Source organism: Topomyia yanbarensis, chromosome 3 (genome assembly GCF_030247195.1).
Source record: "Topomyia yanbarensis strain Yona2022 chromosome 3, ASM3024719v1, whole genome shotgun sequence".
In the NCBI taxonomy this organism is placed as follows: domain Eukaryota; kingdom Metazoa; phylum Arthropoda; class Insecta; order Diptera; family Culicidae; genus Topomyia; species Topomyia yanbarensis.
The window spans coordinates 61222296-61248691 of NC_080672.1; the positions used below are offsets into that span (position 1 = coordinate 61222296).

Genomic DNA, 26396 nt, shown 5'->3' on the forward strand with positions numbered 1-26396 from the left:
TAGTCTTCTAGACTTTGTTTCCTTGATAAATTTCCTATAAAAATCAGACATCTATTTATTTTTAGGAGGTAACGGGCGACTCTTGGAAGAATTAATTTGCAAGAAGAAGAAGTTTTCCCCATACGAAATCACATGTAAACTTTAAACCATGGGCGCAAAAATATAGTTTCACCGATCGAACTAAAAATTTGCAGAGTTGTTCTGGGAGCTAAATGGAACCCAAAAAGTTACTCGGATCGAAATTTTATTTTTATTTTTCATATAATCATGTCCCACTCTAATGGACACACACGTGCTTCTCATAGAAACACACACACTCAAACACACTTTCCTAGAAGTGCTTTGAATTACTCACGGTTGTTTTGCTGGTTTTATGTTAATCACCCACGCATAACACTGAGTGAATTGCGTGGGTATATCATCTTTTAGTATTCCTATGAACGTGTGTGTGCTCATTCCTGAATTTGCATTTTCGATTCATGTAGCAGGATGCGTTTCCAGGGATCCAATCTGTGCTGTATTCACGGTGTCTTTGTCGAACAACTTTATTCAAAAAAATTCGGCATCTGTAAAACTTCGATATATGAAAGAATGGACGTTTCCCTTCGATTTGAAAGTAAAATTAATATATTCTGTCAAGGGGTCTAGAACAACTTTTTGTTTTAAAGTTTTTTGATTGAAAACTTAAGTTTTTTAATGAAATTGATTCGCATTTTGGCTACTAATTGGTACCATAGACAATCAAAAAATACTAAAAATGAAAATCTGATGAACAATATCATTGTATACAACTTCGTAGAAAGCTATAAATCGATGTAAAATCACCCGAAAAAGTTATCAAAATTTTATCAGTTTTTAGGTGTGCGCGGGACCTATGGATTAGGAAGTCGATTAACAACGACTTTCAAAAATGTTGAGTTTAAATGAATAGTAATTTCAGATCAACTTCAATGTTTACATTCTCAGCAAAAAAAATATATTTTCAGATTCCTCCGGTTCTTGGGCGACATTGACACTTTATGAACAAGGAGGTGTGGAAAGGTGTTGACCAAATTTATTCGATAATCTTATACCTTTTCAAGTTGTTGATTAATGGAGTAACGGATTTTATCATGCCTTTTTCATTTCATTTCTCGCTCTAGGAGATAGCTAATGTAAACTAGAATGAATTTTATTCCTGATCCTTTCCTGCCTGGTAAAATACAATTGGCTTAAATTCAAAGCTTTATATTTGATGAACAGTTGTAATAAAGAGGGATTTTATTACAACTTTGCGTTGAGAATCCTGTTTATCCTTATCAACATTAAAAGAAAGATGATTGAAAGAGAAAAAGGCTCTTTGAGTTTTGGATCCATGCATGTTATCTTATGGGTAGATTCATTTCATCAGAATTTATAGATGAAGAGTTTTGCTGGTCCTCAAATTTTATTTACAAATCAAACACACTTCACATAATCTTAAAAAAAAAGAACAAAACCAAGTTTCATAATTTCCTTTAAGAAGAAGTTCCGGAGTCGTTACTCGTTGAACACGGATCACAGCAGAAAACGAACAAGAAAATATCAGGCTGGACCATACATTCAGTAAATTCTCAAAGTAATACAAGTCTGTTTATTGAAGATTTTTTACATTTTTATAAGATGGGATAAGTGCAAAGACTACATATCAAGAAGTTGCCAGTTTAGTTCAGAATCTGGAGACATTAGCAGCAACACGTCTTTCGAGTAAAGGTGATACTTTCTATATCTACTTTTATATTGAGATCGCTATATTCGTACAATAGACAAAACCTTTAATCGAGTTTAATCAAATATAATGTTAAAATATATCCCACAAGATGCTAACGAGCAAAGGGTTGATTCAAGATAACATCAAGCATACTCCAGAATGAGTGAAGAACTAAAAAAGAAGAAACAAATATATCTGTGACAGAAAAAAAAACTGTTTCATTTTACTTGTATTACCCAGCATCTTTCAAAAGAGTACTAATTTCGTTCAAATTTTATCAACTTTTCTCTATATCTCCTTGCTCCTAAAATATCATTGGTGCGCATAAAACGGTGGAATCTGGAATTATGTTTTTTTCCGCTTAAAGGTGGGACTTTGCTAGCATTCAGGTTCTTCTGAGCACACTGTTAAAATAAGACAAATCATTTTCAACAAATGAAAATGATTTTGGAATAAAGTTTCTTAACCAATAGGCCCCGTGCGAATCTAGAAACTTTGATAAAAATTTAATAGCTTTCCCTGGCGATTTTAGATAGCAATGTAGTTTTCTACAAAATTGTACACAATGAAATTGTCCATCAGATTCTCACTTTTGGTAATATTTGAATGTCTAAAGTATTACCTATGGGCAAAAATGTGAACCAGTTTCATTGAAAAACATACACACCTAGAAAAAATAGTGTAAATTTACGTCTCCTGACCCTAACATATACGAGCATCAAAAATGACTTAGTTTTACGTTTGATTTTAATTTTACATGACGTTTAATTTCGTAAATCATGTAATTTTACTCCACATACAGCGTTTGTTCTGAATGGTAGGAAGTGTAATTTTATGTTATTGAGCATGTAAAGTATACGTTTCATGTAAAATTAAACGGAACACGGTAATGTTCCGTCATTTCGTAAAATATGGTTTGTTGAATTGTGTCATGTTTGTAATTACGTCAACGATAAAATTCAGATTTTTTTGGTGTGTATGTTTTCAAACAAAAAAACTTTAAAATAAAAAGTTGTTCTGGAGCCCCCGACAGAATATTTTAATTTTACTTTCAAATGAAAGGGAGAAGCCCATTCTATCACATGCTGAAGTTTTACCGATGCCGATTTTTTCGAATAAAATTGTTCTACCAAACACACCGTGTATTATTAGAAATTTAAAGATGCGATTTCTAGCTTTAATGAGGAATTCCACGAAGATCCGTCCGAAAATCTTTAAATCGTGCTCTTAGATTCCAATGAAACTTTACACGTTTCACCGTCATGCAAGACTAAATATTTTCCACAGGTAATAAGATTATTTTGACTCAAGAGAAACTTTTCAAAAGGGCGTAAACGTTTCTACATGTATGAATTTCAAATTTTTTTTGTTCGTTTACTGTATTTTATACAGCAAAACTATCTGAGATCGAGTTACAGGGAATGAATACTTCTGTCTGAAAAAAAATATACACTGGAAAAAATGTGCCATTTTTCAAAAAAACAAAAATTTATGATAAAAATTTAAATTGCGAAAAAAACCCATTTTTTTAAAAAATTTATATTTTGTTACCGAAAACCTAAAGAGAAAAGAAACATTTTGAATGTGATTGCATGATGGAGAAAAAATCGGTAAAAAAGTTGTCCTAACAATAACTTCGTACATGTTTTTAAATTTCATACTAATAGACATACAAAATTGTAATTCTATTACAGAATATAATTCTAAGCACCAATTAAAATCAAAATGCATTTAACAAAAATCTTCCAAACTGCGATAGTTTTCGAGATATTTGAAATATTGCTCCTTCAAAAACAATTAATACGTGCAATTATGCTCTTTTTAAAAGTTATTCGCGTTACCCCATCAAAAATGTCAAAAATTTAATGTTTATCGTTTTAAAGACGTAAAAGCAACTTTTTAGTGTATTTGGATCCTGGAAAAGCTTTCAATAAAAAAAAATTCCTAACAACAACTTTTGACATTTTTTTATAATTCTTACTATTTGCAGTCAAAAATACAATTTTCTTTTTGAATATGATTCTAAATGCCCTTTTTAATCGAAATGCTTTTAGCAAAAATTTTCTAAAATGTAGTAGTTCTCGAGATATTTTAACTTTTGTTTTAACAACACAATTATTTTGTTTTATTACGACCTTTTCATAAGTTAGTCGCGTTTCTCCATCAACAATAATAGGTTTTTCAAAAGGCCCGTAAACTTTCGTGCAACTTTCTCTTTGACATCAAGGCGATATTGTAAACCATTTGAAAGTTACATATATACCAAAATATATTTCAACCATAGGGTCTGTTGATTAATCTATATAGCTGAATCATATGTTGGTTGTTTTCATGTAACTTTAAAACGTTTCACAATATCGCCTTGATGTCAAAAAGAAAGTTGCACGAAAGGTTACGGGCCTTTTGAAAAACCTATTATTGTTGATGGAGAAACACGACTAACTTATGAAAAGGTCGTAATAAAACAAAATAATTGTGTTGTTAAAACAAAAGTTAAAATATCTCGAGAACTACTACATTTTAGAAAATTTTTAAAACGATAAACATAATTTTTTGACATTTTTGATGGGGTAACGCGAATGACTTTTAAAAAGAGCATAATTACACGAATTAATTGTTTTTGAAGTAGCAAAATTTCAAATATCTCGAAAACTATCGCATTTTGGAAGATTTTTGTTAAATGCATTTTGATTTTAAATCGTGCTTAGAATTATATTCTGTAATAAAATTACAATTTTGTATGTCAATTAGTATGAAATTTAAAAACATCTACGAAGTTATTGTTAGAAAAACTATTTTACCGATTTTTTCTCCATCATGCAATCACAATCAAAATGTTTCTTTTCTCTTTAGGTTTTTGGTAACAAAATATAATTTTTTTTAAAAAAATGGTTTTTTTCGCAATTTAAATTTTTATCATAAATTTTTGTTTTTTGAAAAATATCACAACATTTTTTTCAGTGTATATTTTTTTCGGACAGAAGTATTCATTCCCTGTAACTTGTTCTCAGATAGTTTTGCTGTATAAAATACAGTAATCGAACAAAAAAATTTTGAAATTCATACGCGTAGAAACGTTTACGCCCTTTTGAAAAATTACTCTTGTATCAAAATATTCCAATTGCCAGAGAATATCATGGAGATTCATACAGCGAACACACCTGCAAAGTTTCGTTCGAATCGACGATGGTCATATTTTGCGGTCGGCCGGTTTCTCATGGAATCCCTCTAATGAGAAAATCAGAAATCGAAAATAGGAATTTAAGCTAGGGTAACATTGAATCTGGACGAAGTTAAGTAGCCCAATGGGTCCTATGAATAATAAGTAATTACCCTTTTCAAATTTTTGAGTAACTCAAAACCGAGTTTAAAAATCAGCAATTGAATACGCAAAAATTGTTTGGGTTGCCTTGGTATGACGGCTGTACACAATGTTAAATATTGTTTGGGTGGCTAACGGGAACGAGCGGTAGGCATTATGAGTGCGAATTTATAGATTAGGGTACCTGAGGAATTCCACGAAGATCCGTCCGAAAATCGCCAAAATCGTGACCGACCATCCAATATTCCGATGAAACTGTACAGTAGGGCATTGCAAAAAAAATTTTTTTTTGAATTCTCAAAGGCCCCCCCTCTCATATTGTGACAAATGTCAAAGTAAGCTCAGATGCCAAATTTCACATCATTTGGACAATTTTAGACCCCCGCCCACTTCGCTTGAAATTTTTTGAAATTGGTACTATGGGAAAATATGGAGGAAAAATACATTAAATGCTATAACTTTTGAAGTAGCAATCAGAAAATTAAAATTTATACCTCTTTTGGAAGGAAATAATCTTAGTATTTGAATGGAGATATATTTGTTTCTAGAAAAATACGGGAAAGTGGGGTACTGGGTCATTTTGGCCCCAAAATCCCCTATTTTTAATGATTTTTCTGCTCCGTGATGAAAATCATACATATTTTGTAGTTTTTCTAATGTAAAAAAATCTCAGAAATCGAACGGAACCCTTTTGACCTTAGTCCGAATACGAGAAGTTGGGGTTAAATGGCCTTTAGACATACATATTAAACTTCATCTTTTTCTCGTCAATATATCTCTATTATTCTTCACTCGATTTTCATAAACTATACCTTGTTGAACGTGGAAAATCCTTAGAATTATAACAAAAATCGATTCGTTACCGGTAAAATTCGGGAACATCAAATTATCTGACATATAGTGTCGATTTCCCATTTTTATCATAAAATCGCACATATTAACTCCATTTAACAACAAAATTCTTATTTAATTTACCACTTTTAGTGTAAAATATGCTTAGAGATCACATGAGAAAAGTTTCATTCCTGGAAAAATAGGGGAAGTCGAGGTATTAGGACAAATAATGAAAAAAATGAGATTTGTAGAGTAAATTTTAAAAAAGTTTGATGTTTTTGAATTTTACCTTTAACGTTTTTATTTTTGTTTTATTCCTCAGAATTTTACACGTTCAATAAGTTACATTTTGTGAAAATTGATTGAAGAATAATAGAGATATATGCATGAGAAAATGATAAAATTTAATATGACTGACAAAAAGCCCTATAACCCCAACATCTCGTATTCGAACTAAGGTCAAAAGGGTTCCGTTCGATTTCTGAGATTTTTTCACATTAGAAAAATTACAAAATATGTATGATTTGCATCACGGAGCAGAAAAATCATTAAAAATAGGGGATTTTGGGGCCAAAATGACCCAGTACCCCACTTTCCCGTATTTTTCAAGAAACAAGTATATCTTCATTCAAATACTTAGATTATTTCCTTTCAAAAGAGGTATAAATTGTAATTTTCTGATTGCTACTTCAAAAGTTAGAGCATTTAATGTGTTTTTCCTCCATATTTTCCCATAGTACCAATTTCAAAAAATTTCAAGCGAAGTGGGCGGGGGTCTAAAATTGTCCAAATGATGTGAAATTTGGCATCTGAGCTTACTTTGACATTTGTCACAATATGAGAGGGGGGGCCTTTGAGAATTCAAAAAAAAGTTTTTTTTTGCAATGCCCTACTGTACAGATTTCACCAGCATGGAAGACTAAACATTTTCCACAGCCAATAAGATTATTTTGACTAGAGTGCAATTTTTTAAAAGGGCGTGCATTAATTTCAAATTTGTTTTGTTCGGTTACCTACTCTATTTTATACAGCAAAACTATCTGAGAACGAGTTACAGGGAAGCAATACTTCTTCATGAAAAAATACACTGACAAAAAATGTTGTCAGTTGATGGAGAACTTACTTAATTTTAACTTACTTAACCTTAACTGACGGGGAGAATCCGAAACACAAAAAATATTACTTAATTTGAGTTTAAAAGACGTAAAAGAAACTTTTCCAATGTTTTAGCAAGCGTGTGGAGAAGCTTTCAGTAAAAAAGTTTCCCTAACTACAACTTTTAACATATTTTCATAATTCATACTATTTGCAGTCAAAAATATAATTTTATTTTTGAATATGATTCTAAACACCGTTATAAATCAAAATGCTCCTAACAAATGGCTCGAATCATATTTAACTAACCGTCAACAAATAGTTAGATTTAAAGGGAAGAAATCGAATCCCATTCAAGTCACATCAGGAGTTCCTCAAGGCTCCCATCTAGGCCCTCTTTTGTTCATTTTATTCGTAAACGACATATCATACATTCTCAAAAACATAAAAGTTCTTATCTATGCCGACGACATGAAGCTCTTTTTAGAAATTAGGAACGAACAGGACATAAAGATATTACAGGAAGAAATACATATGTTTTACCTCTGGTGTAACAAAAGCCTTCTGCAACTAAACGTAAAAAAATGTAATGCAATAACTTTTAGTAGGAAACGAAATACACCTGACATTTCAATCACTCTAGGAAATCAAGTGGTACAAAAGTGCGAAAGAGTTAAAGATTTGGGAGTCATTCTAGATTCAAAATTAACATTCATTGACCATTACAACACAATCATCAATAGAGCAAATAACATGCTTGGATTTATAAAGCGTTTTAGTTACAATTTTAATGATCCATATACAATTAAAACATTATACATCTCGTATGTAAGGTCAATACTGGAATATTGTAGCATAGTTTGGTCACCTTTCTCAATCACACATGAAGAAAGAATAGAATCAGTACAAAGGCAATTTTTATTGTTTGCACTTCGCAAAATAGGTTGGACACGATTTCCTCTCCCATCTTATAAAGCTCGCTGTATGCTCATTAACATCCAAACACTAAAAGAGCGCCGAGAATATGCAATGGTTTCATTTCTAAACGATATAATTTCGTGTCGTATTGATTCAGTCGAACTTCTATCTAAACTTAATTTTTATATACCTTCCCGGCAGTTACGAATCCGAAATACATTTATAACAAACAATTATCGTACAAATTATGCCAAGTTTGGACCATTAAATCAGATGATGGCAACTTACAACAAGCACTGCGAAGCTATTGACTTAACAATGACAAAAAGCAAATTAAAAAAATATTTCAATTCTATTCGCTTATAAAGAACATCCTAAAGTAGTGCTATGTAAACCAGATAGTGTTTAGTTTAGTTATTAGTATTTTATGTTTTAAGTGTATACTATATGTTATCGTTGTAACAAAACGGTCTACTCTTGTTTGACGACAATAAATAAATAAATTCTAAACATTTGCAGAAATGTCATACTTTCGAGATATTTTAAATTTTGTTTTAACAACACAGAATCGAATTTGTATCTTCGTCGCGAGCGGTTGACTCCTGTAGAGCTCCCTTCGAGTCGGTTAATTTTCATCATTTTCGGTACAGTTTACTGCCTCCCGGTTATCGAAAGTGTGAATAACGGTACAATTTAACGATTATACAACGTGAAGTGGCTTATAAACGCATTTTTCGGCATATTTTCGCCTGACGCGAGTGGCGACAGTTTGTGAAAATAGCATTCCGGCAAATGAAAAAAAAAAATCTTTTCCCCGCATTATGGGCCCGTCGATTTTCGATGCAAGGGCAATTAAAGTGCACAGAAAACATCTAGAAACACAGTGTACATTCTAAAAATAGTGAAAAATGGTTTTTCAGAGAAAAAAATTCGATCCGAAAAGTGAAAAATACGGCTATAAGAAAAATTGGCTTATTGAAATAATTGGCGTTTCACCGGCAACTAGCGACTGCCAGGTGTCGCCCCAAAATTCTTAGCCCAAAAAATAGGTGGCAAACCAGCCGGTCGGTGGTCAGCTGTTTTCGTCCGCGTCCCTTGTCACCTATTTTTAGTGGGTAGCCTTGGATATTCAACTGTTTTTTTGCTTTCTTATTTTATTGCAAATGAGTAGAGGTTTTTATTCTTTTATATTCGTGATTGCAGATATTTTGTCAGCAAACTAATTTCTATGTTTGTTTAGGGTTTGTTTTACCAACGGGGGAACTGATCCACAGAGCATTCAATGCACATAGAGAAAACACATGGCCTTATTTGAGTGGAATGATGACTTCAATCATGTATAAGGTTTGAGAATTGACAGTTCTCGAGAGGGATCGGGGACCGGTTGGCAATTACCTTCAGTTATGTCAGCACGAAGACGAAGTGTTTTGCTGTCATGTTCATTGGTTAGCTTTCAATTCTATCTCATGCCTCCACGCGAGTCTAGGCCTATTGATGACATTTGGTCCTTAGACCGGCGACGACTGGGTGCTGTCGGCCTTCTACCGATAGTGGCAGAATGAGAGAATGCGAACGGATCTAACCGAGAAGACAATACCGTAAATATGAATAATCAACTATGCTTTACAGGTCGCATCGCTTGCTTGCCCAGAGCAATTATAACATGATAACGCTATTGGCACACTTACTAACAACTCTCCCCTTCCCGTTATACACGTGGAGATGCAGAGGATTCCGCGGTCTCTAGTAGCAATAGGTATCGGACTAACATTCCTTCCTTTCCCAGAAGATTTGCATTCGGACGTGGTCGGCGTCGGTATTGATCAGCATGCAGGGATCAATATATAGTTTGTTCAATGTGGCTCATCATGTTATTCCCAAGCATGTTTTTCCAATGAACATTTTGCAACCTTATTTGATTCTGATCAATAACGGAGTAACATTTACGGGCGAACTCATGCTTATGCTAATAACTTTTTGCCTTTTTCATATAGAAAGGCTATGCAATTACTCTGAAAACCGAGCCTTCGAGCCCCGGAGGTCTGAGTCTCTTATACCATTCGACTCAGTTCGTCGAGTTAAACAAATGTCTGTGTGTGTATGTATGTATGTGACCAAAAATAAGCACATCCGTTACTCAGGAATGGCTGAACCGATTTTTTTCAAACCTAGTCTCAAATGAAAGGTACAACGTTTCCATAGGCTGCTATTGAATTTCATTTAATTCCGACTTCCGGATCCGGAGTTACAGGTTGAAGAGTGGGGTCACACATGGAATTCCCATATAAATCGGAATCACCATGGTATCTAAAAGATGCAAAACTTCATAAAATGTGTTCGAAAATGTTTGGATTCATAGTTTCAGCTCACTGATGCCCAATCAAATCCACGTTGGTCACATCGGACAACTTCGGTGGAACCGGAAGCTTGGGGAAAGTGGTTGTGTTTCTGAGTTGAAATCCCATCTGCTTCTCAGAAATGTCTTACTCGATTTTCACAAAATCAGTCTCAAATGAAAGCTAGACTATTTCTATTGAATGCAATCAAATTTTCTTTTGAATCGGAGTTCTGGTTCCTGTGTTACGGGTTGAAGTATGCGGCCACATCCAAAATTTTCATATAAACCGGTAATCAATATATGTACCGTAAAACGGGGTATCTTTGATCACCGGAGTAAGATTGATCAAATGAGACTTTTTTCAGTGACGTACGATAAGATGATTCCATCTAACAAAATCATCGAAACAAAATACAAACCATATTCTAAACATGTTCAGCATCTACCGACAACGATTATTTTATCATTCAATGATACTTTTATGAACACAAATTCAAATTGAAAATGATACAACTTTCCTACATCGTTCAAATCTGTTCAAACAATTCCTTGTTTATTAATGAAATCAACCAACTTCAATTGAACTGATCACTTATTTAGAAACCGTAAATATTTTCGTCCTATAATTTATTTAAAAAATCCGAGGTTTTTATTGCTAACTATTTTATTTCGACAATTTTCCCGAAAAAGTTCGAGAAAAGTCGGCCGTATCCTTCCACGCAATTTTGTTTTCTTACGAGACGACACAATATCGGGTCAAAAAATCGCCTGCAGATACGCAATCTACACAACATTTGGAGCGTTACTTCATATTTCTATACACATATTTTGCTGATCAAAGTTATCCCAAAAACAACGAATGAAAATTTACAACAAATTTATTTTATTTTTATAGTAAAACGAAATAAATTACCAAAAAATTTGGACGTTTTCAATCTATGAGTACCAGTACTTGTTTTAAAAATGAAACAGTTACATCTACCTGATTTGAAGAAAGTTATTCGAAAAAATGTAGAAAAATTGATCAATGTTCCCCCGTTTTACGGTATAAATGATGCAAAAATATGCTTAAAATGAGTTACAAATTGCTTGAAATTGTGGACCGACACATTGCATTGCAAAAAAACACTCATTTTTTAAATATCAAAGGCCGCCTATTGTGACAAATAGCAAAGTAAACTCAGATGCCAAATTTCATACCATTTGGACCATTTTAGACCTCCGCCCACTTTGCTTGAAGTTTTTGACATTGGTTCCATGGGAAAATACAGTGTGTCCCACATTTATACGTTCACCCCAATTTTTCAGAATAACTTTTTTTCTGTTCAACCAAACTTCACCAATTTTTTAGCGCTTGTTTTAAAGCTTAATCAACGATGTTTCTAGAAATTTAGAAGATCTGGTGCACTTTTTTCGTTTGTTATGGTAGTTTAAGTGAAAAAAGTGATGTCCCATATTTATAAGTTCACCTTACTTTTTTGCTTTTATCATATAGAAAGGTTATTCAATCACTCTGAACATCGTGAACCTAACCCCGGTCTATCAACCGACCCCCCCCCCCCCCCCCCAAAGTCGAAAAATGTTTTTTTTTATTTGCCAAAATCAGGCGAAACTGACGAAAGAACGAAGCTTCCTTGCATACCACTAGCACTTTGCAAAATCGAAAAAGAGACAAGGGATTAGGTTAATGGTGATGTCTGGATAGAAAACAAAAACTTCGCTGAGAATCCCATATACTGTGCGTGATATAATTCACAGAACAAGATATCGCGAATCGGTCACATTTTTATGATCCAGTTCATATTGTCGCGTTATTCCGAATAGAAAAACCGATAGTAACCAAAAAGTAATAGATCACAATTAGGCGAAGAGAATTTACGAATACCATGGTCCAGGGAACAACAACAGTACCCTAACCAAACATTCTAATGTAACGCCATGTATATATTCGGGGCGAACTAGTTATTTGAAAACACGAATATTTTCATGAATTCGAGGTTTATTATTCATAATTTCAGGAACTTTGTCATGGTTTTCGTAAATTGTTTAGTTCACGAAATCGTGACCTTTTGTTAATGAATTTATGACTATGCAGTACGATTTGCACATACAAATCGACAGTCACGAACCTGAGAGGCTATGTGTCAGCAGCGGATCCAGGAGGAGGGTTCGGAGGTCCAAATTTTTCACTGGTTTTATAGACCTACTAGGGAAATTTATTTTGGAGGAACTAAGAAATTTTATTCGGGAGGGAAGGTGAATTGATGAAGGAAAAAGGGTTTAGGGAAGGAAAGTGTGTGATGGGGGGATCAGAGCCTAAAATTCACATACCTATTCAATGAACGACGAAATTCACAGAATACATCTTCGTCCTTTCCCTGTCTCTTTCGTCGCTAAATGCATGAAAAAATAAAACAATAAAGGCGATGTCCCCTCCTCTCTCGATTCTATGAAATCGAGTAGCAGCAGCAGCGACTTTCGGTTTTCCTATGACAATCCGAAGTTGCAATTTCGTTTTGATGTATGCTCAGTAAATAGCGATTCTCATTCATTAAATGAAATTAAAGCAATGTGCATCTAATAATGCAACTAGAACATAATTAAAATAAGAAATATGCACACCGATCAGGCTTCCGTCTTACAATACCGTCATTAGCTCGCAAATCTACAGAATGGAGCATCGACAAATAAATATCATTGCTAGTGTATTTTCGTTTCCCCAGCAGTAAGTTCAATATCGAAAATACCAATATCATTCTGAATCTCAAAGCGAAAACTAGTGTGCAGAGAGAATAATGAAAACGCGCTGCTACATGCTTGCTTTGTCCTAATCAAACGAATAACGATGTTCGAGGTCCTAATAGTTTTTTTTTATATCTATGGTCGCCAGCAGCTGGACATTTCATTAAACAGTGCATGGAAAAAATGATTCCACGAATACTTCTCCAAATTTTGTGAAAGAGTTCACGGGAAAATTTCATTATCATGTTGCATGAAATTGTAAATGATTAGCGATATCTTCTAAATATCACCAACACGCAAAATAGATTGTAAATCATGTACTAGGCATCATGAACCAGTTCAAGAATACATGAATAATGTTAAATGATATCGTTAACTATTTCACAAAAATGAACGTGAGTTGTGACTTATACTAGATATCATGAACCAGTTCACGAATACATGAATTACATTTCATGATTTCGTGAACTATTTCACGAGCACGAATATTGAATCGTGACATATATTAGGAATCATGAAGCAGTTCACGAATACATGAATAATATTTGATGATTTTGTGAACTATTTCACGAGCACGGATATTTAATCGTACCTAATATATTAGAGATCATGATATAGTTCACGAGAATGAAATGGATTCATGAATAAAATTTTGAATTTTGTGAAATAGTTCTCGAGAACATATCAAGAATATATTTATGAAAATCATCGCGAGTCAACCTTTGGTTTTATGAATAATGTTCATAAAGTTGTGAACTAGTTCGCGTACTGAAAATCGCTTTATAAATGACTTGGCGGAAACCGTGACTGAAGTTCACAAAACAAAGACAAATAGTTCCACTAAAATAAGCGTTATGCGGGCGTTTCTAAAGGGAAATTGAACATAATTATAAAACACATGATTTTTGTTCATGGTCCTGTTTTCATAACGTAAAAACATGATTGTTTCAGAATGCATGGTACTTTATTCACGATTTTGGGAACAATTTTTTCGTGTAGAATCCAATGAGAAAGGCACAATTGCATCGCTAGGTGGATTAAAACAGGTTTTTTCCTTGAAAGTCCCCAACTTGAATTTTTGATGGTAGGTAGGGAATTACCTATTTTGTAAATCGACTTTAAATTTTCGAAATCGATTTCACAAAAATGAACGTGAGATGTGACAGTGTAGGAGTCGATGAAGATTTTTTTCAATATTTTTATTCAAAAATTTAACTAATTTTGTGAAAATCACTCCTACAACATTTTTTTGTAGGATTTGTCAATTTTAGACTATAACCATTTGAAAAAACAAACCTGTTTTAATCCACCTAGTGGTGCAATGGTGCCTTTCTCATTTTTTCCTGCAATGGTACCTTTTTGCTGTTTTTTTCCTTTTTATTAACGACTTAGAGTGAGTCAATCTTTTTCCTTATTTATATTGCAACGATACTAAATTAGCAAGGGACTGAAAGGTGTGAAATATTTTTCAATATTAAGAGCCATAGTACTCAAGGAAGAGCGAGGAGTTGAAGGAAGAAAGTTTAGAAAAGCGTGGAATTGGGTTATATGAGACAGCTTAGAGTTTCCCGGTACTGGCAACTTAAGTGATTAAGTGACTTTACGCTTTTCTGAGCATCCCGCAGACTCAAGGGATTCGCATTCAATGCCAAAATATTCTTACTTCTGCGTTGCAGAAGACAAAAGGTTGAATCGCCGGAAAACTGTAAGTTTGCTCATATGACTCTATTCCACGCTTGTCTAAACTTTCTTCCTTCAACTTCTTGCTCTTCTTCGATTACTATAACTCTTAATATTGAAAAATATTTCACACCTTTCAGTCCCTTGCTAATTAGCTGGGATTGTTCAATATAATTGTGAAAATGTCTATCACATTCTTATTATACGTAGCACTTATCCCACTACCACCACGAAACTTGACGCCGAATCACTTTAAACAAAAAAGTATAATATTTAATTGACTTTATCAGCCTGATTTGAATGATATATTCATGTGATCAGATTTTGAAATGTTGTGGGAATGGGTTTGGAAGTGAAGGGGGGGGGGGGGGGTGGAGTTTAGTGGCTTGAGAATGGAGGACGCCTCAGAAACCCTTCATCTTATTTCGGTATACGGGGCGGATGAAAGGAATGCAGATATGAAGGTGGCCCAGGGGGGGAGGGTGATGAACGGGGAAGGTGTAAGGTTAGGGGGGAGGGGACGGTGCTACATCCAACTGCGTATTAAAACATCCATTTGAGACTTGGTTTGAGAAAATTGGTTCAGTCATCACCTAAGAATCGATGTGACTTTAATTGTGGAATACGCCCGGAACTTCCGGAATTGTCGATAGTGGAAAATATATTTAACCCATTATATCCTAGCGTATGAAATTTCATACGCAGAACTATCCATCGTTTAACGCGTATTTACTGCAGAATTTTGGCATCTAACTACTTTATTATTGCACTAATGGGATCATTGCACCACATATTTCATTGTGAAACAAGACAACTGCCATTTTTGCCTTTCTCATATAAAGAAAGGCTATGCAATCACTGTAAAAATCGACTTTTTAACCGAGGCCCGGAGGGCCGAGTGTCATACACCATTCGATTCAGTTCGTCGAGATCGGCAAATGTCGGTGTGTGTATGTATGTGTGTGTGTATGGGTGTGTGTATGTGTGTGTGTCATTTAAACTCACACAATTTTCTCAGAGATGGCTGAACCGATTTTCGCAAACTTAGTTTCATATGAAAGGTATAACGCTCCCATAAGCTGCTATTGAATTTTTAGTTGATCCGACTTCCGGTTCCGGAGTTACGGGTTGAAGAGTGCGGTCACACAGCAAATTCCCATATAAACTGGTACCACCATGATGTTCAAATGATGTAAAACATATTAAAATTGATGTAACATTACTCTAGTTTGCGGGTCTGGATCACTAATGATCAAGCAAATCAGCTTTGACCAGATTGGCCACCTATGACGGTTCATGACGCCCCCGGGGAACCCGCCAAGTTCCTAAGCTAATATCACACCCATTCCCCAACGAATTCTCTACCGATTTTTACAAACTTGATTTCAAATGAAAGATACAGTAATACCATTGACTGCTGCTGAATTTCATTCGGTTCTAACTCTTGCTTCCGGAGTTACAGGGGTGTTAGTAAGGATACACTGGAACTTCCCATATAAATCGGTACAATCGTAATACCTCAGAATCTAAAAACTATTGAAATGGTCACCAAATTACTTCTAATCGCAGATCTAGATCACTGATTGCCAATCAAACATTCTTTGAATATATTGCCCACTATCGACGATTCCGGAAGTCCGGAGTTCCGGGCATATTCCACAATTAAAGTCACATCGGTTCTTCGGTGATGACTGAACCGATTTTCTCAAACCAAGTCTCAAATGGGAGGCCAAATATGCAGTTGAGTATTGCGTCTCGGCAATGGCTGATGGCTGAACCGATTTTTACAAACTAAGATTCAAATGAAAGGTGTAATATTCTCATAAGTAGCTATTGAATTTCATTTTCAACCGACATCTTGTTCCGGATTATGAGTTGAAGAGTATGGTTACAAAACAAAATTTGTTCATTTATCCACATCGGTTTCTCGGAATTTTCTGAACAGATTTTGACAAACTTGATTTTAAATGAAAGGTCCATCAGCTGCTGTTGAATTTTGTGTGGATCCGAGTTCTGGTTCTTAAATTACAGGGTGATATGTACGATCACGCAGCAAATCCCGATTCTAACGAATTCTGCGATGAATGTAAAAAGGTGATTTTTTTCCAAAATGTAAACACAACTGTTGAATTTGTAGACCTAGGTCACCAACAGTCATTCAAAGTCTCTTTGGCCACACTGGCCACCATCGACGGATCCGGAAGCATCCAAATTCAGAATAACGGTTATATTGGTTTCTCTAAAATGGCTAGACCGATTTGATCAACTTAATCTCAAATGAAAGGTGTTGCGTCCCCGGAAACTGATATTAAATTCCATCTCCATCCGACTTCCGGCTCCGGAGTTACGGGTTGTGGAGTGCGATCACATAGAAAACTCCGATTCAAACCGATACCGCGATGAATGCAAAAAGGTGCTCTTATATATACTTACCAAGTGTAACAAGAATGAAAGACATTTCCATAATGTTATATTGTACGAACCAGCTATTAAATCATAGTTTGGAGAAATGAGAAAGGCACAATTGCACCTCTAGGTGGATTAAACAGGTTTTTAGAACTCGAATAATGATTTTTTTTCTTGTATATAGTTGTCATGTCGTGTATAATAAAAATGTAATATATACATTTGAAAGCTGGTAATGAATATAAACAACGCTAAAATTTTCGTGTTCATGAATGAGAAAGGCACAATTGCACCGCTAGGTGGATTAAAACTGGTTTTTATAATTTTGTTTACATTTTTGAAACGTGTATAGTTGGGGCAAATGGCGGCTGAAAAGTAAGCAATACATTTAATTGAATTTTATTGTTGGAATTCCTGCTAATAATTCCAATATGTGACAAAACGTTCCTACAGATGTAAAAGAAGTGTTGTCTATAAGAAAATCCGAAGAAATATGTCAAACAACTTAAAATTTGTTGTTTTTATTTAAGCGCACGAAATTTTTTGTACGAGAAATTTTCATTCTCAAAACCATTTTAAACAGTGATTTTATTTTTCCCATAATCTTTGATACATTTTTTGGTGGAATTGAAGATATCACTGCATTTGGCTCACTTTTTGAAACCCCTGGGTTATAATGGGTTAAAGAATATTTGACTGGCAATCAGTGATCTAGACCTGCGAGTCGAATTAATTTGGTGATTATTTCAATAGATTTTTAGCCTATGAGGTATTACGATTGTAACGGTTTATATGAGAAATTCAACTATGACATTACTAACCAAAACCTGTAACTCCGGAACCAAGAGTCAGAACCGAATGAAATTCAGCAGCAGGCAAGGGTATTACTCAATCTTTCATTTGAAATCAAGTTTGTAAAAATCGGTAGAGAATTCGCTGAGAAATAGGCGTGACATTAGCTTAGGAACTTGATGAGTTCCCCGGGGCATCCAAAACCATCATAGGTGGCCAATGAGGTCAAAGCTACTTTGAGTGATCATAAGTCATCTAGACCTGCAAATCCAAGTAATGCTGCACTTATTTCATTACGTATTACATCATTTAGACATCGTGGTGATACCAGTTTATATGGGAATTTGCTGTCTGAACACACTCTTCAACCCATAACTCCGGAGTCGGACGACGGATCAACTTAAAATTCAATAGCAGCTTATGGGATCGTTATACCTTTCATTTGAAACTAAGTTTGTGTAAATCGGTTAAGCCATCTCTGAGAAAATTCTGTGAGTTTAAATGACACACACACATACACACACAGACATTTTCCGATCTCGACGAACTGAATCGAATGGTATATGACACTCGGCCCTCCTGGCCTCGGTTAAAAAGTCGATTTTTACTGTGATTGCAAGCCTTTCTTTATATGAGAAAGGCAAAAAATGGTAAAAAAAAGCTTAACCCTTTTCAAAAGACAGTCTGCATCATTTTTGAAAAAACAAAGTATGCAAAGTGGCTTTTTGTGACAAAGTTCTCATGCACCGAAAGTTTCATTAAAATCTGAGAGGGTGCTGCCAACTCTGAATACGATTATCACTGTTTGCCTCCCATTAGCTGACTCAGACACCGCCAGACCTTGATGGTGAATAAAGCTATGGGGAAGCATATTGATGTCACTGTTTCGGTCATTCTCTCTCTCTCTCTCTCTCTGTCTATTTTCCATTTGACACGTTCCTAAAAACCTTGAAAAAGTAAAAAAAACTTGTCAAAACAAGGAATATATGAAAAAATAAACTAAACGAATAGAGTTGACAACAGGGAAAAAAGGAATAAAATTAATTAAATAATTAAAATTGAAAATTTAACAAAAATATCAAATTAATATATTAAAATAATAAAACGAATAACGAGCATGACTGATAATAATTAATTAGATTGTTAAAATGAATAATATGATTAAAATATAGGAACTGGAAAAAAAATAAAATTCATAACAGGAAAACAGTGAATACAATAACTTTAATGAAAATAATGAATATACTACATGAAATGAATAATATGATTAGAATGAAATAAAACAATAAAATAAGCTAAAAGCTTAAAATGAATAAGATTAACTCAAAGGAATGAAATGAATAAAGAGAATACTGAATCAAATAAATGATTAAAGTGAAATGAACATGTATTGAAGAGTATAGTGGAGTCATTTATCCTGTTTTATATTATATTGTTTGATAAATAAAAATCAAAAATAATAAATCCAAAATAATCGATTCCTTTTAAAATGTTTTTCGATTGACAGAATACTTCATGCCCATAACATTCAACGCAACCGCAAAACGCACAGCAACACGCTCAACTATAAATAATCCAAAACCAAAAGCGTTCTAATCTTTGGTAAATTAAATTATTTGCCGTGGCTGACGTTACGGTTAGCTGACGACACGCACTGCCGCCACTGCCACCTTCACCATTCGTCGATCCGACGCAAAGCTGAAGCCAGAACCCGACCCAGAAAATTTACGACCATCCCGGCTCTGCCCTGCCATACCTAGCCCGGTCGTTGTAGACATATTAAATTGCTCACTTTTCTCGCGAACCGGCACGCAATAGCCTGCACCGGCTTTGTATTTCTGCTTCGAATGTTTTCGTTTGCTCAGGTCGTTTGAATTTCAGCGCAAACATTTTAATTTCCGTATGCGTCAGAAACTAACCAACCAACCACCCACCCGATTGTATTTATTCCCATAACGACTGCCGGTTGTCATTTCCGAATCCGTCGAAGCAAAATCCACTCGTCGCGTGGGAAGACGATAGGGATTGGCAGTGTGGTTAAGCATCTAGAGGGCTCACAAATGAATGGAAGAAGTTGGAATTTTCTACAGAGGATCCGCACGTATGGTGGATAGCTTGAATTCCGTAAATGTAGATTTAAGACTCCCCAAAATGTTGCAGAATAGAAAATTGCACGTTTGAAAACGGAAAAAAGCCTTTTTCAAAATAAACAACGGATAAATAAAAAACAAACATCAAATCAAACTATCAACTGGCCCATTTTCCATATCATCAACCCAGTGGATTCCACGCAAATTGATGTGAAAAAAGAGACTGTAGCTCACAAAAGCGAACAAAGGCGGAAAAATGCTTTTCACCAGCGGCAGCATTCCCTAACGAACCCCCACCCGCATTCGTTCACCAACAACAGCAGTGAAAAGATAAAAATCTCGGTTTTCCATATTCCATCCCGAACCTCGCTCTGGGAACCTGCCTACCATATTCGAATCAATTCCCGGCATGCCTACAGACAATGGCGGATAGCCGTTCACCACACGGGACAACACCAATCCTATAGCACCATACCAGCTGTGAGATGCTGCCTGAAATGTATAGGACTAGTCCCGTTCGCATGATTTGCCCGAGAACAGCCTGAGCAGCCCGGCCGTCAGATTCGAAAGGGAAATTAATGGAGCACAACAGTCGAGGCGGGGTGGCGTTGCAAGGTTCGTTATCAATCGCTTTGTTGACATCAACAACCTTCGTCGTCGGATAACTAACTGTGTTAGTGTGGAAAAGAATTGATTTGATTGTCTATTCCAGAGCAGTCTCGTGTTTTGGATTTTTTTAAGACTAATACCTACTTGGAACTAGCAGAATTCAGAAAGCGGTTATACGAAGTACGCTATCTAAAAAAAGAAAGTAATTTACCTCACGGTCCCTGAACAAAAGAGATACATGAATCAACCGCCCCTTCATATATGCCGTCAATCATCATTTATTAGATTTTGGTTTGTAGCATTTTTTCCCGTTGACAGAAACGTAATTTCGTGCACCAATGAAGGAAGGCAAAAGGAAAGAGGAAATGGCGAAGTACAAGTGAAGTGTGACACAGCTCACTCGTCGTCATACTTTTAGCGATCGTGCTACTGCTGACTAACATGGGACAATGTGCCAGTCAGAAATCGTTGGAATTAATGTTGGTTCTTCACGCGATGATGGTAGACTGTTTTTTTGTAGTTTTTGTTGGACTAGTAATGCGATAAATTGGTTGACGAACAATCGAAAAAGCGTTCTGTGAAATTTGCTTCTGCTTGCTAGCAATAGTTTTACTAAAGCAAATCATCTATACTCCATCCCTTGTTCCATCCCCAAAAGGCTAAATTTTCCGCACCAAACGCTCACTTAATTTTCGAGCCTAATCCACCCGCACTAAAACGGCTAACCCGCAGCTGCATCAACGGTCGAAAGCTCTGGAATTTAATTCGGCTTCGCTTATTCGCCGTAAAAGCTGGCTTCGCACAATAACACTGCAGGGATTGTTTGGCCTACGCACGCGACCAATGCAACCGGAAAGTGGCAATTTGGACTTACATGCACGCATTTCCCGTCGCGATTCTAGCCTGTTGTGACAGTGCTGGTGGCCTTTTGCATGCTGTGCCGAAACACTGAGAAATTTTGCAATCCAGTTTGAAGCAAACAGTAATCTGAAAACAGAAGAACAGAAGAACAGAAGAACAGAAGAACAGAAGAACAGAAGAGCAGAAGAGCAGAAGAGCAAAAGAGCAGAAGAGCAGAAGAGCAGAAGAGGAGAAGAGCAGAAGAGCAGAAGAGGAGAAGAGCAGAAGAACAGAAGCACAGAAGAATAGAAGATCAGAATAACACAAAAAAAAACAAAAAAACAGATAAAGCGGAAAAACAGTAAAGCAGAAAAACAGGGAGTCAGAACAACAGAAAAAAAAAATAAAACAAAAAAAAGAAATACGAAGAATCAAAAATACAAAAAACCAGGTAAACAGACAAAAAGAAAAGCAGAAAAACAGGAACATAGAAAAATAGAGAAACAGGAAAACATAAAAATAAAATATCGAAAAACGAAAACATAGAGAATGACAAAAACTGAAATCAGAAAAACGCAGAAACAGAAAACAGGAAAAATAGAAAAACAGACAGAAAACAACCAAAAATCAGGAGACCAGAAATCCGAAAAAAAGAAAAGCTGAAAAACGGAAAAAAGCAAACGCAAAAAAATTAAAAACGGAACGACAAAAAACAACAGAAAAAACTGGATACCGAAAACAAGAATGAGAGAAAAACAACAAAGCAACAAAAAAAGAAACAGAAAAAAATAGAAAAACAGAAGAGCACAAAAACAGAAAAACGCATAACAAAGAAGAACAACAGAAAATAGGTGCACAGGAAAAACGAAAAACAGCAAACGCGAAAAATAGAAAAAGAAAAGAAAATAAATACAAACAAGAAAATGACAAAAAAGGAAAGCAAAAAACGAGAAAGGAAAACGAAATAAAAAGCAAACAAACAAACCGAAAACAGAAAAACAAAAAAAAACAAGCAACAAAAAAACCGAAAAACATGAAAAGAGAAAAGGAGCAAAACAAAAAACCAAAAAAAAAACAGAAAAATAGAAAAAAACAGAAAAATAGAAAAACAGATAAGATGGAAAAATAGAAAAACAGATAAAAAAGAAAAATAGAAAAATAAGAAAATTGATAAATAAAATAAACTGAGAAAATAGAAAAATAGAAAAATAGAAAAATAGAAAAATAGAAAAATTGAAAAATAGAAAAATAGAAAAATAGAAAAATAGAAAAATAGAAAAATAGAAAAATAGAAAAATAGAAAAATAGAAAAATAGAAAAATAGAAAAATAGAAAAATAGACAAATAGAAAAATAGTAAAATAGTAAAATAGAAAAATAGAAAAATAGAAAAATAGAAAAATAGAAAAATAGAAAAATAGAAAAATAGAAAAATAGAAAAAAAGAAAAATAGAAAAATAGAAAAATAGGAAAATAGAAAAATAGAAAAATAGGAAATAGGAAAAATAGAAAAATAGAAAAATAGAACAATAGAAAAATAGAAAAATAGAACAATAGAAAAATAGAAAAATAGAAAAATAGAAAAATAGAAAAATAGAAAAATAGAAAAATAGAAAAAATAAAAAAAATAGAAAAATAGAAAAATAGAAAAATAGAAAAATGAAAAAAATAGAAAAATAGAAAAATAGAAATATAGAAAAATAGAAATATAGAAAAATAGAAAAATAGAAAAATGAAAAAATTGAAAAATAGAAAAATAGAAAAATAGAAAAATAGAAAAATAGAAAAATAGAAAAATAGAAAAATAGAAAAATAGAAAAATAGAAAAATAGAAAATAGAAAAATAGAAAAATAGAAAAATAGAAAAATAGAAAAATAGAAAAATAGAAAAATAGAAAAATAGAAAAATAGAAAATAGAAAATAGAAAATAGAAAATAGAAAAATAGAAAAATAGAAAAATAGAAAATAGAAAAATAGAAAAATAGAAAAATAGAAAAATAGAAAAATAGAAAAATAGAAAAATAGAAAAATAGAAAAATAGAAAAATAGAAAAATAGAAAAATAGAAAAATAGAAAAATAGAAAAATATAAAAATAGAAAAATAGAAAAATAGAAAAATAGAAAAATAGAAAAATAGAAAAATAGAAAAATAGAAAAATAGAAAAATAGAAAAATAGAAAAATAGAAAAATAGAAAAATAGAAAAATAGAAAAATAGAAAATTAGAAAAATAGAAAAATAGAAAAATAGAATATAGAAAAAATAGAAAAATAGAAAAATAGAAAAGAGAAAAATAAAAAAATTGAAAAATAGAAAAATAGAAAAATAGAAAAATAGAAAGATAGAAAAATAGAAAAATAGAAAAATAGAAAAATAGAAAAATAGAAAATAGAAAAATAGAAAAATAGAAAAATAGAAAAATAGAAAAATAGAAAAATAGAAAAATAGAAAAATAGAAAAATAGAAAAATAGAAAAATAGAAAAATAGAAAAATAGAACAATAGAAAAATAGAAAAATAGAAAAATAGAAAAATAGAAAAATAGAAAAATAGAAAAATAGAAAAATAGAAAATAGAAAAATAGAAAAATAGAAAAATAGAAAAATAGAAAAATAGAAAAATAGAAAAATAGAAAAATAGAAAAATAGAAAAATAGAAAAATAGAAAAATAGAAAAATAGAAAAATAGAAAAATAGAAAAATAGAAAAATAGAAAAATAGAAAAATAGAAAAATAGAAAAATAGAAAAATAGAAAATAGAAAAATAGAAAAATAGAAAAATAGAAAAATAGAAAATAGAAAATAGAAAAATAGAAAAATAGAAAAATAGAAAAATAGAAAAATAGAAAAATAGAAAAATAGAAAAATAGAAAATAGAAAAATAGAAAAATAGAAAAATAGAAAAATAGAAAAATAGAAAAATAGAAAAATAAAAAAATAGAAAAATAAAAAAATAGAAAAATAGAAAAATAGAGAAATAGAAAAATAGAAAAATAGAAAAATAGAAAAATAGAAAAATGAAAAAATAGAAAAATAGAAAAATAGAAAAATAGAAAAATAGAAAAATAGAAAAATAGAAAAATAGAAAAGAGAAAAATAGAAAAATAGAAAAATAGAAAAATAGAAAAATAGAAAAATAGAAAAATAGAAAAATAGAAAATTAGAAAAATAGAAAAATAGAAAGATAGAAAAATAGAAAAATAGAAAAATAAAAAAAATAGAAAAATAGAAAAATAGAAAAAATGAAAAAAATAGAAAAATAGAAAAATAGAAAAATAGAAAAATAGAAAAATAGAAAAATAGAAAAATAGAAAAATAGAAAAATAGAAAAATAGAAAAATAGAAAAATAGAAAAATAGAAAAATAGAAATATAGAAAAATAGAAATATAGAAAAATAGAAAAATAGAAAAATGAAAAAATTGAAAAATTAGAAAATGAGAAAAATAGAAAAATAGAAAATAGAAAAATAGAAAAATAGAAAAATAGAAAAATAGAAAAATAGAAAAAATAGAAAAATAGAAAAATAGAAAAATAGAAAAATAGAAAAATAGAAAAATAGAAAAATAGAAAAATAGAAAAATAGAAAAATAGAAAAATAGAAAATAGAAAAATAGAAAATAGAAAAAAAGAAAAATAGAAAAATAGAAAAATAGAAAATAGAAAAATAGAAAAATAGAAAAATAGAAAAATAGAAAATAGAAAAATAGAAAAATAGAAAAATAGAAAAATAGAAAATAAAAAAATAGAAAAATAGAAAAATAGAAAATAGAAAAATAGAAAAATAGAAAAATAGAAAAATAGAAAAATAGAAAAATAGAAAAATAGAAAAATAGAAAAATAGAAAAATAGAAAAATAGAAAAATAGAAAAATAGAAAAATAGAAAAATAGAAAAATAGAAAAATAGAAAAATAGAAAAATAGAAAAATAGAAAAATAGAAAAATAGAAAAATAGAAAAATAGAAAAATAGAAAAAAGAAATAGAAAAAATAGAAAAATAGAAAAATAGAAAAATAGAAAAATAGAAAAATAGAAAAATAGAAAAATAGAAAATAGAAAAATAGAAAAATAGAAAAAATAGAAAAATAGAAAATAGAAAAAATAGAAAAATAGAAAAATAGAAAAATAAAAAATAGAAAAATAGAAAAATAGAAAAATAGAAAAATTAGAAAAATAGAAAAAATAGAAAAATAGAAAAATAGAAAAATAGAAAAATAGAAAAATAGAAAAATAGAAAAATAGAAAAATAGAAAAATAAAAAATAGAAAAATAGAAAAATAGAAGAAGAAAAATAGAAAAATAGAAAAATAGAAAATAGAAAATTAGAAAAATAGAAAAATAGAAAAATAGAAAAATAGAAAAATAGAAAAATAGAAAAATAGAAAAAGAGAAAAATAAAAAAATAGAAAAATAGAAAAATAGAAAAATAGAAAGATAGAAAAATAGAAAAATAGAAAATAGAAAAATAGAAAAATAGAAAATAGAAAAATAGAAAAATAGAAAAATAGAAAATAGAAAAATAGAAAAATAGAAAAATAGAAAAATAGAAAAATAGAAAAATAGAAAAATAGAACAATAGAAAAATAGAAAAATAGAAAAATAGAAAAATAGAAATAGAAAAATAGAAAAATAGAAAAATAGAAAAATAGAAAAATAGAAATAGAAAATAGAAAAATAGAAAAATAGAAAAATAGAAAAATAGAAAAATAGAAAAATAGAAAAATAGAAAAATAGAAAAATAGAAAAATAGAAAAATAGAAAAATAGAAAAATAGAAAAATAGAAAAATAGAAAAATAGAAAAATAGAAAAATAGAAAAATAGAAAAATAGAAAAATAGAAAAATAGAAAAATAGAAAAATAGAAAAATAGAAAAATAGAAAAATAGAAAAATAGAAAAATAGAAAAATAGAAAAATAGAAAAATAGAAAAATAGAAAAATAGAAAAATAGAAAAATAGAAAAATAGAAAAACAGAAAAATAGAAAAATAGAAAAATAAAAAAATA

The 26396-nt window shown here is 31.8% G+C and overlaps 1 protein-coding gene across 4 annotated transcripts in view; it reads right to left on the minus strand.

Annotated features, from left to right (window-relative positions):
* Nucleotides 1-26396, minus strand: part of LOC131688646 (beta-1-syntrophin) — an 856448-nt gene that overhangs the window by 517320 nt on the left and 312732 nt on the right. The window lies entirely within an intron of this gene.